At 37.2% G+C, this 13,610-nt stretch overlaps 1 protein-coding gene across 1 annotated transcript in view; it reads right to left on the bottom strand.

Moving 5' to 3' along the window:
* The window catches only part of LUZP4 (leucine zipper protein 4), a 146,045-nt gene that overhangs the window by 3,017 nt on the left and 129,418 nt on the right, over nucleotides 1-13,610 (bottom strand).

The raw sequence follows: 13,610 nt of genomic DNA, 5'->3' as shown, positions 1-13,610 counted from the left end.
TTACCATTCCTTTGCAAGTTTTTTAACAACTACTGGTAAGAACACATTTATCAATAAACATGTAGTGTTGTTTTGCTTGTGTTCAAACTTTATATAAATAACACACCATATGTATTATTTTGCAGCTTGTTTTGTTCACTCAACATTGTTATTGATATTTATTTTTTTGATACACATGGTTTTTGTTCCTGCATTTTAAATACTGTAGACCAACCCGTTATATCAATATGTCAGATTTATTTATACATGCTCCTCTTGACTGACATATAAATTACTTCCACTGTTTGATATTACAAATAATGCTGCACTTAGCGTTCATGTGCATGTCTCATTGTGTACATGTACTGGATTTTCTCTAGGATACAAACCAAAAAGCAGAATTTCTAGGTCATAGTATAGGTATCTTCAACTTTAAAAAGTATTACAAAGTTGCTCTCCAAAATGTATCAATTTACACATCCATCAGCAGTTTATGAGTTCCCTTTTCTGAAAATCATCAACAGACTTCTTAGTTTTTGCCAACCTTGCAAGTGGGAAATTTTATTTCATAGGGTTTTTTAAATTTGCATTTCCTGACATTAGTAAGATTGAAGATCTTTTCATAGATTTATTGGCCATTTGGATTTCTTCATTTGTGACTTGCCCATTTTCCCTTTTAGAAATTATTTTTAAAACTTCTGTCTAGGAAAATTCATTTTTCTTGATGTGCAGTTTAATCAGTGTTGACAAATGCATGGAGTTGCATAATCAGCATCAAAAGAGAAGATATGGGACATAATCCCCCTCTGTAGTCAATCCCCCTCTGTATCCAAGATCCCCGTTAACTTATTTTCCATACCAATAGTTTTGTCTTATCCAGAATGTTATATAAATGGAACTATACCGTATGTAGATCTTTAATGTTTGGCTTCTTTCACTAAGCATAATGTGTTTAAGATTCATTCATGTTGTTCCTTTCTGTTGCTGAGTGGCATTCCATTATATGAATGTACTACAGTGTGTTTCTCCACTTACCAGTTGAAGGATTGTTTCTAAATTTGGGCAATTATGAGTAAAGCTGCTAGGAAAATTTTCCATATAGGTTTTTGTGAGGCATCCTCACCAGCACTCGGCATTATCAGAGATTTTTTTGAGGTTGGCCATTAGAATATAGAGGTACCTCACTGTGGTTTCAATTTGCATTTAACTAATTATTAATAATGTTGAGCACCTTTTCATGTGCATATTTGTTATCCATACATCTTCTTCGGTGAAGCATCTGTTCAAATTTTGTCCATTTTACAAACTGGGTCATTTGTTTCCTTATTGTTGATAAAATAATACTGTTAATACAAGTCCATTATCAGAAATATGATTTGCAATATTTTCTTCCAGTCTGTGGTGAGCTCCCCTTCCCATCTCTGATCTTCCTATCAGTGAAGAAGTTTTAACCACCTGCATGTTAATTGGCAAGATGGCATTAAATCACCTTCTCAGGTAAATTTTCCTCACACTGGGCAGGATCCAACTTTTTTTTTTTTTTTTTTTTTTTTAAATTTGTGGGATAAAAGATTCGGAATATTTTCCTGTGGTCGTTTATTCATTCATTCATTCAATACATGTTTTTTTTTTAATTTTTATTTTTTAGCACCTTTAATTATTATTTATTTATTTATTTATTTATATTTTGGGCTGTGTTGGGTCTTCGTTTCTGTGCGAGGGCTTCCTCTAGCTGCGGCAAGCGGGGGCCACTCTTCATCGCGGTGCGCGGGCCTCTCACTATCGCGGCCTCTCTTGTTGTGGAGCACAGGCTCCAGATGCGCAGGCTCAGTAACTGTGGCTCACGGGCCCAGCTGCTCTACGGCATGTGTGATCTCCCGGGACCAGGGCTCGAACCCGTGTCCCCTGCATTGGCAGGCGGATTCTTAACCACTGCGCCACCAGGGAAGCCCCGGCAGGCAGATTCTTAACCACTGCACCACCAGGGAAGCCCAGGATCCAACTTTTTATGATTAAAACCAAAGGATGTCAACAAGTCAGAATTTTCTTTTTTGCTTAAAATTTCTCTGTTTTAATATTTTTAAGCTTTTTATTTTGGAATAATTATACTTTGACAGAGTTGCGAAAAAAAATGTACAGGAAGTCTGGTGTACGCTTTACCCAGTTTCTCCCAGTGGTTAACATCCTGAATAACTGTACTATAACGTCACACCCAGAAACTGATAATGGTACAATCTACAGAGCTTATTCAGATTTCACCAGTTTTCCATGCACTCGTGTGTGTGTGTGTGTGTGTGTGTGTGTGTACGTGCATGTGTGTGTAGTCCTATGCAACTATATCTCACATGTGGATTTGCATGACTACCACCACAGTCAAGATACAGAACTGTTCCCAGAGCCCTCTCGTGGGATCCCTTTATACCCATATCTACCACTCCCTTAACCTCTATCCCTAACCCCTAGAAATCACTAATCTGGCCTCCATTTCTAATTTTGTGATCTCGATATTATTATTTAAATGTATTCACCTGGAGATTCATTCAGGTTGTGGCAGGTATCGATAGTTCATTCCTTTTTATTGCTGAGTGTCATCTTGTGGCATGGATGCACCACAGCTTAACCATTCACCTGCTGAAGGACATCTAGATTGTTTCCAGTTTTTAGCTATTATGAAGAAAGCTGCTCTGAATATTAATGCACAGGTTTTTGTGTGCACGTAAGTTTTCATTTCTCTGGAAAATAGTGACAGTTCAGTTGGGTTTCTTTTCTTATACATTAGTATTAAAACTTAGCAAATATTTTTCTGAAATGCTTCACATAAACAATTTTTCTCCTTTAGTCTATTAATATGGAGAATTACATCGATATATTTTCTGTTTTTAAACTATAGTAGAAAGGTAGGTTGCATCTATATTGTGTCATTGAGTAAGGAATTTGTGCTTTATAAAATGATATGGAACAATAAAATATTTATAAAGAAAAGTAATACTTTTATGTAGACAAATCTGGCCAAAGAGCATAGGATTGATTGAAGTGGGGAGAGACAGAAAATAGATGATGGGGCCAGGTGAAAAAAATAATAATTTTATAATGAAAGGATCGGGGGCATGAGAACTAGGAGATTCCTATTCTAATCCCATTTATGTCACTAGTTATATACACAACCTTCAGGAAGTCATTTACCTTTTCTTGACTTCAGTTACCTCATATGTAAGAGTGATTTGGCCTGGATCTGCAACATCATTATTGTTTTCAAATGTGCAACTCTGTAATTCTAAACAATGAGGGAATGGTCAGGTTTTTCAGTGTGAAAGAAAAACAGAAGATGGATATGATCGGCGTCTTGAAGGTAAAAATCAATTTGGCTCAGCTGCTGATTGAATGTAGAGCACAAGAAGAGTTGTCAGAAAGACTTCCAAACTTCAAAGCTAAGTGACAGAGAAAAGGCAATGCTATTAGTTCAATGGAAATGGAACTCAGCAAGATAAGGTCATTTTGGTGGAAGGACTTGGTAAGTTTAATTTTGGATGTGTTTTGCCTGCAGACAAGGTAGGTGTGTTGTACAACACCAAGAGACATATGGTAGTCTGTGTAAATGGCCCCCTTCACTCCAGAAATTGTATAGTACACAGTCTGCACAGCCATTCACAACAGTCTTAACTCTGGACATCCAGGTGGAAATGCTCAAAAGACAGCTGGATAGGAGTCTGGAATTTGGGAAGGAGGATGCCTGGGAAATGTTGGCTTGGAGTTAAGTGGTTAGAGGTGGATAATACATAGACACTGTACATTGAGAAAGAAATGCATCCTGTGAATAGAACCAAACACTCAGCTGTAATCAAATGTATGATTCAGTTGGATTCTTTCCATATACGTATACTCGAGCATTACAAATATTTGTTTTGTAGTAGTTAGGGTATTCTCTATCTCATTCTGTGCATAATGTTGCATAAAAATAATCTGTACTCAAATTTTTATAGCCTAATTACAGATTACTCACTCCTCTAACAATCAGATGGTTCTAAAATTAGCAAGAAGTAATATGTCTAGGATCAAGCATTTGGTTGAAAATGAAAAAAGAAATTTATTGCCCAACAGATGCATCCAAAAGTTTTATTCTTACCAAAAGAGATTAGGTTATAAAAATGGGCAAACATTCAGAGGGTCTTATCTTCTTCAGATAAAATGAAGAACTCCTCCTAAATTGTATTTATTTTTATGTATTCAGTCTGCACGTTGCTGTCATGAATCTTTCTGGTTGATGGTTAGTCTGTTTTAAGAAAGTTTTATCTCTAGGGAGGATGCCAGGCTGAGGCTGAATTATGAGACATAAAATTGAAGCTTACCATTGAGAGGACCACCCCTGTTACCTTTGAGTTAATCCAACTGATCTTTGTGAACTCTTGCTAGGGAATACATAGTGTGACTAAGTAACTCAACAAAACAGATATTCCTGACCTATATTTTCTAATGTGTGTTGACCTTCAAAGTCAAAATGATTATTAGCTTTATTTACATACTCATTAATTTATGAAGTCTTTAGGTACTGAGCTGGTGTATGAACCAGGCAAGAAAATAAATTTGCTATGTTATAAACATAAGGTTTCTGCTCAAATTGTATTACCCAGCTTAATCACATTTAAATCAATAAAATGACTTTTGCCAGTTTCCAAAAGTCAATCCCTCTCAAAGAACTAAGATTTACCGCTATTAAGAAGAATCAAAACAATGATCCTGAAGACCAAGTCCCACAAATTTTTCAAATAATAAGTGCAATAGAGTTGGCCAAGATGACTCCTTTAAAGGACTGTTATGTTTATAAATAAATTCAGTCACATTGTTTGATTATAATAGTTGTATGGTTTTGCGGAAAGAACATGGATTTTGTTATCAGGCATATCTGACTTCGATTACTGATTTCACCTCTTAAACAGATGTATGACTATGGGCCACTTTTTTCCAGGTTTTTTCCAATTTTTTGTTGTGATAAAATATATATAACAGAAAATTTACTATCTTCACCATCTTTAAGTGTACAGTTTCATAGTACTAAGTACATTTATATGGTCGTGCAACCATCACCACCATCCATCTCTAGAATACTTTTCATCTTGCAAAACTGAAACTCTACACTTATTAAACAATAACTCCCAAGACTTCCCTTTCCCCAACCTCTGATAACTACCATTCTACACTCTGTTAGTATGAGTTAGGCTTTTTCCTCCCTTGGATTCTACATAAAAGTGAGATCATGCAATATTTGTCTTTCTCTGTCTGGCTTATTTCACTTAGCATACTGTCCTCCAGGTTTATCATGTTGTTGCAAATGGCAGGATTTCCTTCTTTTTAAAGGCTGAATAACATTCCACTATATATATAATACCACACTTTTGTTATCCATTCATTCATCGATGGACATTTAGGTTGTTTCTATGTCTTGGCTACTGTGAATAATGCTGCAATGAACATGAGAGTGCAGATTATCTCTTTGAGATCCTGATTTTATTTCCTTTGGATATATACTCAGAAATAGGATAGCTGGATCATATGATTGTTCTTTTAATTTTTGAGGAACTTCTATACTGTTTTCCATAATGGCTATCCCAATTTACTTTCCCACCAACAGTGCATGAGAATTTACATGGGCCACTTGCTTATCATCTCTAAGATAGTTGCATCATCTGATAAAATGAAGATAATATCTATATCATAAATGTATTGTGAGCATCAAATAAATGAAAAGTATTTAGTACTAAATATGCACCATTTGAAAACCAGATTATTCTGCAGCAGTCCTATCAGAGAGTTGGTGTGTTCCTGAAGACCTCCCACTGATGCAAAGGACAGCTTCTTTTAAGAAAGATAGAAGCACTGGCAAGGGGAGGCTTATCACACAGTAACTCAGAGCTCATGAATGGTTCTTAGGAATGATGAAGGCTAAGTGTCTTCCACTAGGTAAAAATCAATCCCTAGTAGTTCAGCAAGTCAAGAAACTTAGTTTTATTTTGTATTTAATTCCAAAATGGTGTTTTAAAGAAACATTTATATTGCTAATGAAGACAGGTGCCGTCTAAATCTTGTTCACTGAATTACCATGGGATGAGATCATTGCTTAGAATTCTGAATAATCCACCAGGTCAGTCAATTCCTCTTTCCTGCTTTATAATGAAAAATAGCCCATGAAGTGTTCCTTCTGGCAATGCCCTTCCTCATTTATAATGTCTTATACAATCAAAGAGGAAATACCTCATCTCGTATATAAATTTGATACTAATTATGTGGTCAGCCCAAGCCTTCCTATCCCTGGCCCTTTTGCCCAAGCAGTCTTCTTCCTGCATAGCGGTTCAGGACTCAGGTGCTGAGCAGACCTACTAGACCTCACTTCAGAAGGGTTATTAGTCCCCTTGGAATCATCCCTTTGAGCTCTCTTCTCTCTCATATTCAGATTGGACTGCATATTCTGCACTGCTTTGTCAGAGAGAGAGAAGTTATATAAAGATGAGAGAATAGGAGTTGGCATAGAAAGGAATCTGAATTACTGTCCTTGCCAGAAGTTTAAGTGAATGGTTTATAACACTTTGGAGGTCAAGGACCCTCTCTAAAATTCTGTGGAAGCTATAGCTCTTCTCCCAAGAAATCTGCTCATGTTCATATACACAGAAAATTTCACACTCCATTTCCAAGAGTTTATGTACCTCTTCAAGCACATCCATAAGCCCCAGGTCAGTAGTCTATAATGATGACCACATCATGAAATTCAGACTATCTGCAATTCATATGGCAAAGATATGAGAATCATTATGTTAAAATGTCTGATACTTCACAGTTAGTTGATTTTCCAGTGTTCCACTTGGGACTTTCCTCTGTCCCCACTTTCTCTGGATAGTCTCATCCATTCCCCAAGCTTCAACTGCCCTCTATGAGTGGTTAACCTTTTTTTTCCCCGTTTGGAAAACTCATGAAAGTTACAAAACCTCTATCCAGAAACACACACATACATGTATATCCTCTCAGTTTTGCACCCAACCTTCAATGCACTCATGTGCTACTTATAGCCCATCCATGGACCCAGGATTAGGAACCCCTGGATTAGAAGGAACCAGATCTCCATGTATGAAGTAGATTCAGACATTTAGCATTTCTACTTGGTTTTTAAATCTATTTTAGTAGTTAATAGAATCAAAGTTTAAGAGCTGTATAATCCAGTCTCAGATCTTCCTGCTTTTAGCTTCAGTATGGAAATCCTGATCAAGTCCCAAATGCCAAAAATGTTGATGGCTCACATAGAACTCTGCAGAGCCTAATCTCATTCCCCAGACTCTGCTACAGCCCTTCCTGGCACTGTGAATAAGCAGCCAGGTACAGGCCTTGGTCAACTGTGCTCATTTGGGGATTAAGTCAACTTGTTTTATTACTATACCTAACCATGAAGGAAACTCAGTCTCTTTCCATTAAAAATAGTATCTTGTGCAAATAATAAATGCTGGAAAGGGTGTGGAGAAAAAGTAACCCTCTTGCACTGCTGGTGGGAATGTAAACTGGTACAGCCACTATGGAGAACAGTATGGAGGTTCCTTAAAAAACTAAAAACAGAGCTACCATATGATCCAGCAATCCCACTCCTGGGCATATATCCAGAGAAAATCATAAGTCAAAAAGACACATGCACCCCAATGTTCATTGCAGCACTGTATACAATAGCCAGGTCATGGAAGCAACCTAAATGTCCATCAACAGAGATATGGATAAAGAAGATGTGGTACATATATACAATGGAATATTACTCAGCCATAAAAAAAAGAATGAAATAATGCCATTTGCAGCAACATGGATGGACCTAGAGACAGTCTTACTGAGTGAAGTAAGTCAGAAAAACCCAAATATTATATGATATCACTTATATGGGGAATCTAAAAAAAATAATATAAATGAACTTATTTACAAAACAAATAGACTCACAGACATACAAAACGAACTTATGGTTACCAAAGGGGATAGCAGTGGCAGGGGGGTGGATGGTGATGAATTAGGAATTTTGGATTAACATATACACACTACTATATATAAAGTAGATAAACACCAAGGACCTACTGTACAGCACAGGGAAGTAAATTCAAGGTCTTGTAATAATCTATAATGGAAGAGAACCTGAAAAGGAATATGTATACACAACTGAATCACCTTGCTGTACCTGAAGCTGACACAACATTATAAATTAACTCTACTTCAAAAAAAAAAAAGACAAAAAAAAAGAATTAAGGAATAAAAAAAAGGTATCTTGTGGGTTAACGCAGTCCCAATTCTCAGTGTTTCACAGTTTCAACCCTCCCCCCCCACCAACCCCCAACAATATAGCAGCTATGGACGCAGCCCATGTAGGCCCAGGGTTTCTCACCACCCTGCTGTCTTGGTCCCACTTCTCCCCCTGCCTGCCTTTCAGATCTTCTGACTCTCAGCCACATCCTCCATCCAGCCCTTAGATGAGGCGGTCTTCCTGCAATCTCTGCCATGTGCTCACTTTGCTCCTCACGGCAGTGGCCCCATGGCAGACCTGCTGGCTTTCAACATTCAGCTATTTTCCATGTCCTCCACTGGGAACATGTAGAACCTTCTGGATCAGTGTATGCCAGGTAGGAGCTGAGGGAGACATGACTCTCCCTCTGTCTAGATATGTCATGTATCCATTTCTTTTCTGTTATCATCACACCTTGTTAGTGCGAGGACACAGAAAGGTGGTGTCTCTGAGTTCCAAAGACCAAATTGGGCATAATTCCACCTATTTTCAATTTTCCCCCAAACTTGGTTAGAAAAATGTTTGTCAAACCTTCACTTACCCCCTCAGGTTCCACTCTTATGCTGGTGAGATGGAGTGGGGAGGGAGGGACACTGGTGTCTGGCCTCTTACTCTACCTTCTTTCTCTCTCCCTCCCACCTCTCAGAATGCTCCACTTTTGTTCCTGGATAGTGTACCCTTCACTTGAATCATATACTGAGTTCTCCCAAACTACTAAAGCTCTAGAAAGCCAGACCTGCCTCTTAAAAAAAACCCAAAAAAACAAAAAAACAAAACAGCTTCATTGAGGTATAATTTACATACCATGTGATGACTTTTTAGTAAAGTCATCAAGTTATATAACTATCACTATATTTCCAGTTTTAGAATATTTTCATTATCCCAATAAAATAATTCATGCTCATGTACAGTTAATCTGCTTTTATACCCCTAGCTCCAGGCAACTACTAATCTGCTTTCTGCCTCGATGGACTTGCCTATTCTGGACATTTCATACAAATGGAATCATATGATATGTGGCCTTCTGTGTCTGGCTGCTTTTACTTAGCATATTTTTTGGAGGGTAATTCATGGTGTAGCATGTATTAGCACATCATTCCTTTGTAAGGCTGAATAATATTCTGCTGTATGGATATACCACATTTTATTTATTCATTAATCTGTTGATAGAAATTTGGATTATTTCCACTGTTTGCCTATTGTGAATAGTGCTGCTTTGAACATTGATGTATGGTGAAAGGAGAAGGAGCTTAGGTTTAAAGCCTGACTCTACCATTTAGTAGCTATATAATGTTAAGCAAGGTGTTTGTCCTCCCTAAGCCTCAGGATCCTCAACTGTAAAATGAACTCAGTATCCTCATTTGCTTCACAGGGTTGTTGAGTGATCAAATTATATAGCATCTGTAAAGTATCTAGCACATGGCAGGTACTCAGCGTATGATAGCTCTTATTATTGTGTATAACAACATGTTTTTAAAATGGAGATGAGATGTTAGAAACTGGATGCCATTCATTGGCATTCATGAATGTGGATTTCATAAAGTTAGCAGGAAACATACTTAAGACGAGCAGTGTGCCTCATCCAGAAGATGACTAGTAGACTTGAGCTTGAGATATGGCAGAAAATGCTCATGGAAGGAGGTAGGAAGGATATTTACCACAGGTGAATGAAGAAAAGCTATTTGATCCCCAGCAAATCACGACTTTCTCTTCAAGCCATGGTGGGGCATATAAAAGGTACTGTGCAACTGCATATTGGCCTTACATGGTGCCCTCTTCCCATTCCTTTACAGATACACTGGCTTTGCTGTCATTTAAACATCCTCAGCCTGCTCTCAGCTCAGGGAGTGTTCACTTGCTGGTCTGTTCACCTGAAACTATCTTCCCTGGGACACTGTGTGACTTACAACCTCACTTCCTTCGGATCTTTCCTTAAATGTCACCTTTTCAGTGATGTTTTCCCTAATCACCCAATTTTTTTTGAATTTTATTTTATTTATTTTTTTAAACAGCAGGTTCTTATTAGTTATCCATTTTATACATGTTAGTGTATACATGTCAATCCCAATCTCACAATTCATCCCACCACCACCACCACCACTCCCACCACCTTCCCCCTTGGTGCCCATACGTTTGTTCTCTATGTCTGTGTCTCAATTTCTGCCCTGCAAACCGGTTCATCTGTACCATTTTTCTAGGTTCCACATATATGCATTAATAGGCGATACTTGTTTTTCTCTTTCTGACTTACTTCACTCTGTATGACAGTCTCTAGATCCATCCACGTCTCAACAAATGACCCAATACCGTTCCTTTTCATAGCTGAGTAATATTCCATTGTATATATGTACCACATCTTCTTTATCCATTCCTCTGTTGATGGACATTTAGGTTGCTTCCATGTCTTGGCTATTGTAAATAGTGCTGCAATGAACATTGGAGTGCATGTGTCTTTTTGAATTATGGTTTTCTCTGGGTATATGCCCAGGAGTGGGATTGCTGGGTCATATGGTAATTCTATTTTTAGTTTTTTAAGGAACCTCCATACTGTTCTCCGTAGTGGCTGTATCAATTTACATTCCCACCAACAGTGCAAGAGGGTTCCCTTTTTCTCCACACCCTCTCCAGCATTTGTTGTTTGTAGATATTCTAATGATGCCCATTCTAACTGGTGTGAGGTGATACCTCATTGTAGTTTTGATTTGCATTTCTCTAATAATTAGTGATGTTGAGCAGCTTTTCATGTGCTTCTTGGCCATCTGTATGTCTTCTTTGGAGAAATGTCTATTTAGGTCTTCTGCCCATTTTTGGATTGGGTTGATTTTTTAATATTGAGCTGCATGAGCTGTTTATATATTTTGGAGATTAATCCTTTGTCTATTGATTCGTTTGCAACTATTTTCTCCCATTTTGAGGGTTGTCTTTTCATCTTGTTTATGGTTTCCTTTGTTGTGCAAAAGCTTTTAAGTTTGATTAGGTCCCATTTGTTTATTTTTGATTTTATTTCCATTACTCTAGGAGGTGGGTCAAAAAAGATCTTGCTGCAATTTATGTCAAAGAGTGATCTTCCTATGTTTTCTTCTAAGAGTTTTATAGTGTCTGGTCTTACATTTAGGTCTGTAATCCATTTTGAGTTTATTTCTGTGTATGGTGTTAGGGAGTGTTCTAATTTCATTCTTTTACATGTAGCTGCCCAGTTTTCCCAGCACCACTTATTGGAGAGACTGTCTTTCCTCCACTGTATGTCCTTGCCTCCTTTGTCATAGCTTAGTTGACCATAGGTGTGTGGGTTTACCTCTGAGCTTTCTATCTTGTTCCATTGATCTATATTTCTGTTTTTGTGCCAGTACCCTATTGTCTTGATTACTGTAGCTTTGTAGTACAGTCTGAAGCCAGGGAGTCTGATTCCTCCAGCTCCATTTTTTTCCCTCAAGACTGCTTTGGCTATTTGGGGTCTTTTGTGTCTCCATAGAAATTTTAAGAGTTTTTGTTCTAGTTCCGTAAAAAATGCCATTGGTAATTTGATACGGATTGCAATGAATCTGTAGATTGCTTTGGGTAGTATACTCATTTTCAAGATATTGATTCTTCCAATCCAAAAACATGGTATATCTCTCCATCTGTTGGTATCATCTTTAATTTCTTTCATCAGTGTCTTATAGTTTTCTGCATACAGGTCTTTTGTCTCCCTAGGTAGGTTTATTCCTAGGTATTTTATTCTTTTTGTTGCAGTGGTAAATGGGATTGTTTCCTTAATTTCTCTTTCTGATTTTTCTTTGTCAGTGTATAGGCATGCAAGAGATTTCTGTGTATTAATTTTGTATCCTGCATCTTTACCAAATTCATCGATTAGCTCTAGTCATTTTCTAATGGCATCTTTAGTATTATCTATGTATAATATCATGTCATCTGCAAACAGTGACAGTTTTACTTCTTCTTTTCCAGTTTGTATTCCTTTTATTTCTTTGTCTTCTCTGATTGCTATGGCTAGGACTTCCAGAACTATGTTGAATACTAGTGGTGAGAGTGGACATCCTTGTCTTGTTCCTCATCTTAGAGGAAATGGTTTCAGTTTTTCACCATTGAGAATGATGTTTGCTGTGGGTTTGTTGTATATGGCCTTTATTCTATCGAGGTAGGTTCCCTCTATGCCCACTTTCTGGAGAGTTTTTATCATAAATGGGTGTTGAATTTTGTCAAAAGCTTTTTCTGCATCTATTGAGATGATCATATGGTTTTTCTTCTTCAGTTTGTTAATATGGTGTATCACATTGATAGATTTGCATATATTGAAGAATCCTTGCATCCCTGGGATAAATCCCACTTAACCATGGTGTATGATCCTTTTAATGTGTTGTTGGATTCTGTTTGCTAGTATTTTGTTGAGGATTTTTGCATCTATATTCATCAGTGATATTGGTCTGTAATTTTCTTTTGTGTAGTATCTTTGTCTGGTTTTGGTATCAGGGTGATGATGGCCTCATAGAATGAGTTTGGGAGTGTTCCTTCCTCTGCAATTTTTTGGAAGAGTTTGAGAAGGAGGGGTGTTAACTCTTCTCTAAATGTTTGATAGAATTCACCTGTGAAGCCATCTTGTCCTGGACTTTTGTTTGTTGGAAGATTTTTAATCACAGTTTCAATTTCATTACTTGTGATTGGTCTGTTCATATTTTCTATTTCTTCCTGGTTCAGTCTTGGAAGGTTATACCTTTCTAAGAATTTGTCCATTTCTTCCAGGTTGTCCATTTTATTGGCATAGAGTTGCTTGTAGTAGTCTCTTAGGATGCTTTGTATTTCTGTGGTGTTGTGGTGTCTGTTGTAACTTCTCCTTTTTCATCTCTAATTTTATTGATTTGAGTCCTCTCCCTCTTTTTCGTGATGAGTCTGGCTAATGTTTTATCAATTTTGTTTATCTTCTCAAAGAACCAGCTTTTACTTCTATTGATCTTTGCTATTGTTTTCTTTGTTTCTATTTCATTTATTTCTGCGTGACCTTCATGATTTCTTTCCTTCTGCTAACTTTGGGTTTTGTTTGTTCTTCTTTCTCTAGTTCCTGTAGGTGTAAGGTTAGATTGTTTACTTGAGATTTTTCTTGTTTCTTTAGGTAGGCTTGTATAGCTATAAACTTCCCTCTTAGAACTGCTTTTGCTGCATCCCATAGGTTTTGGATCGTCGTGTTTTCATTGTCATCTGTCTCTAGGTATTTTTTGATTTCCTCTTTGATTTCTTCAGTGATCTCTTGGTTATTTAGTAACGTATTGTTTAGCCTCTCTGTGTTTGTGTTTTTTATGGTTTTTCCCTGTAATTGACTTCTAATCTCATAGCGTTGTGGTCAGAA

The sequence above is a fragment of the Eschrichtius robustus genome, chromosome X (assembly GCF_028021215.1).
Source record: "Eschrichtius robustus isolate mEscRob2 chromosome X, mEscRob2.pri, whole genome shotgun sequence".
Classification (NCBI taxonomy): Eukaryota; Metazoa; Chordata; class Mammalia; order Artiodactyla; family Eschrichtiidae; genus Eschrichtius; species Eschrichtius robustus.
This window is presented reverse-complemented; position numbering and strand designations above follow the sequence as displayed.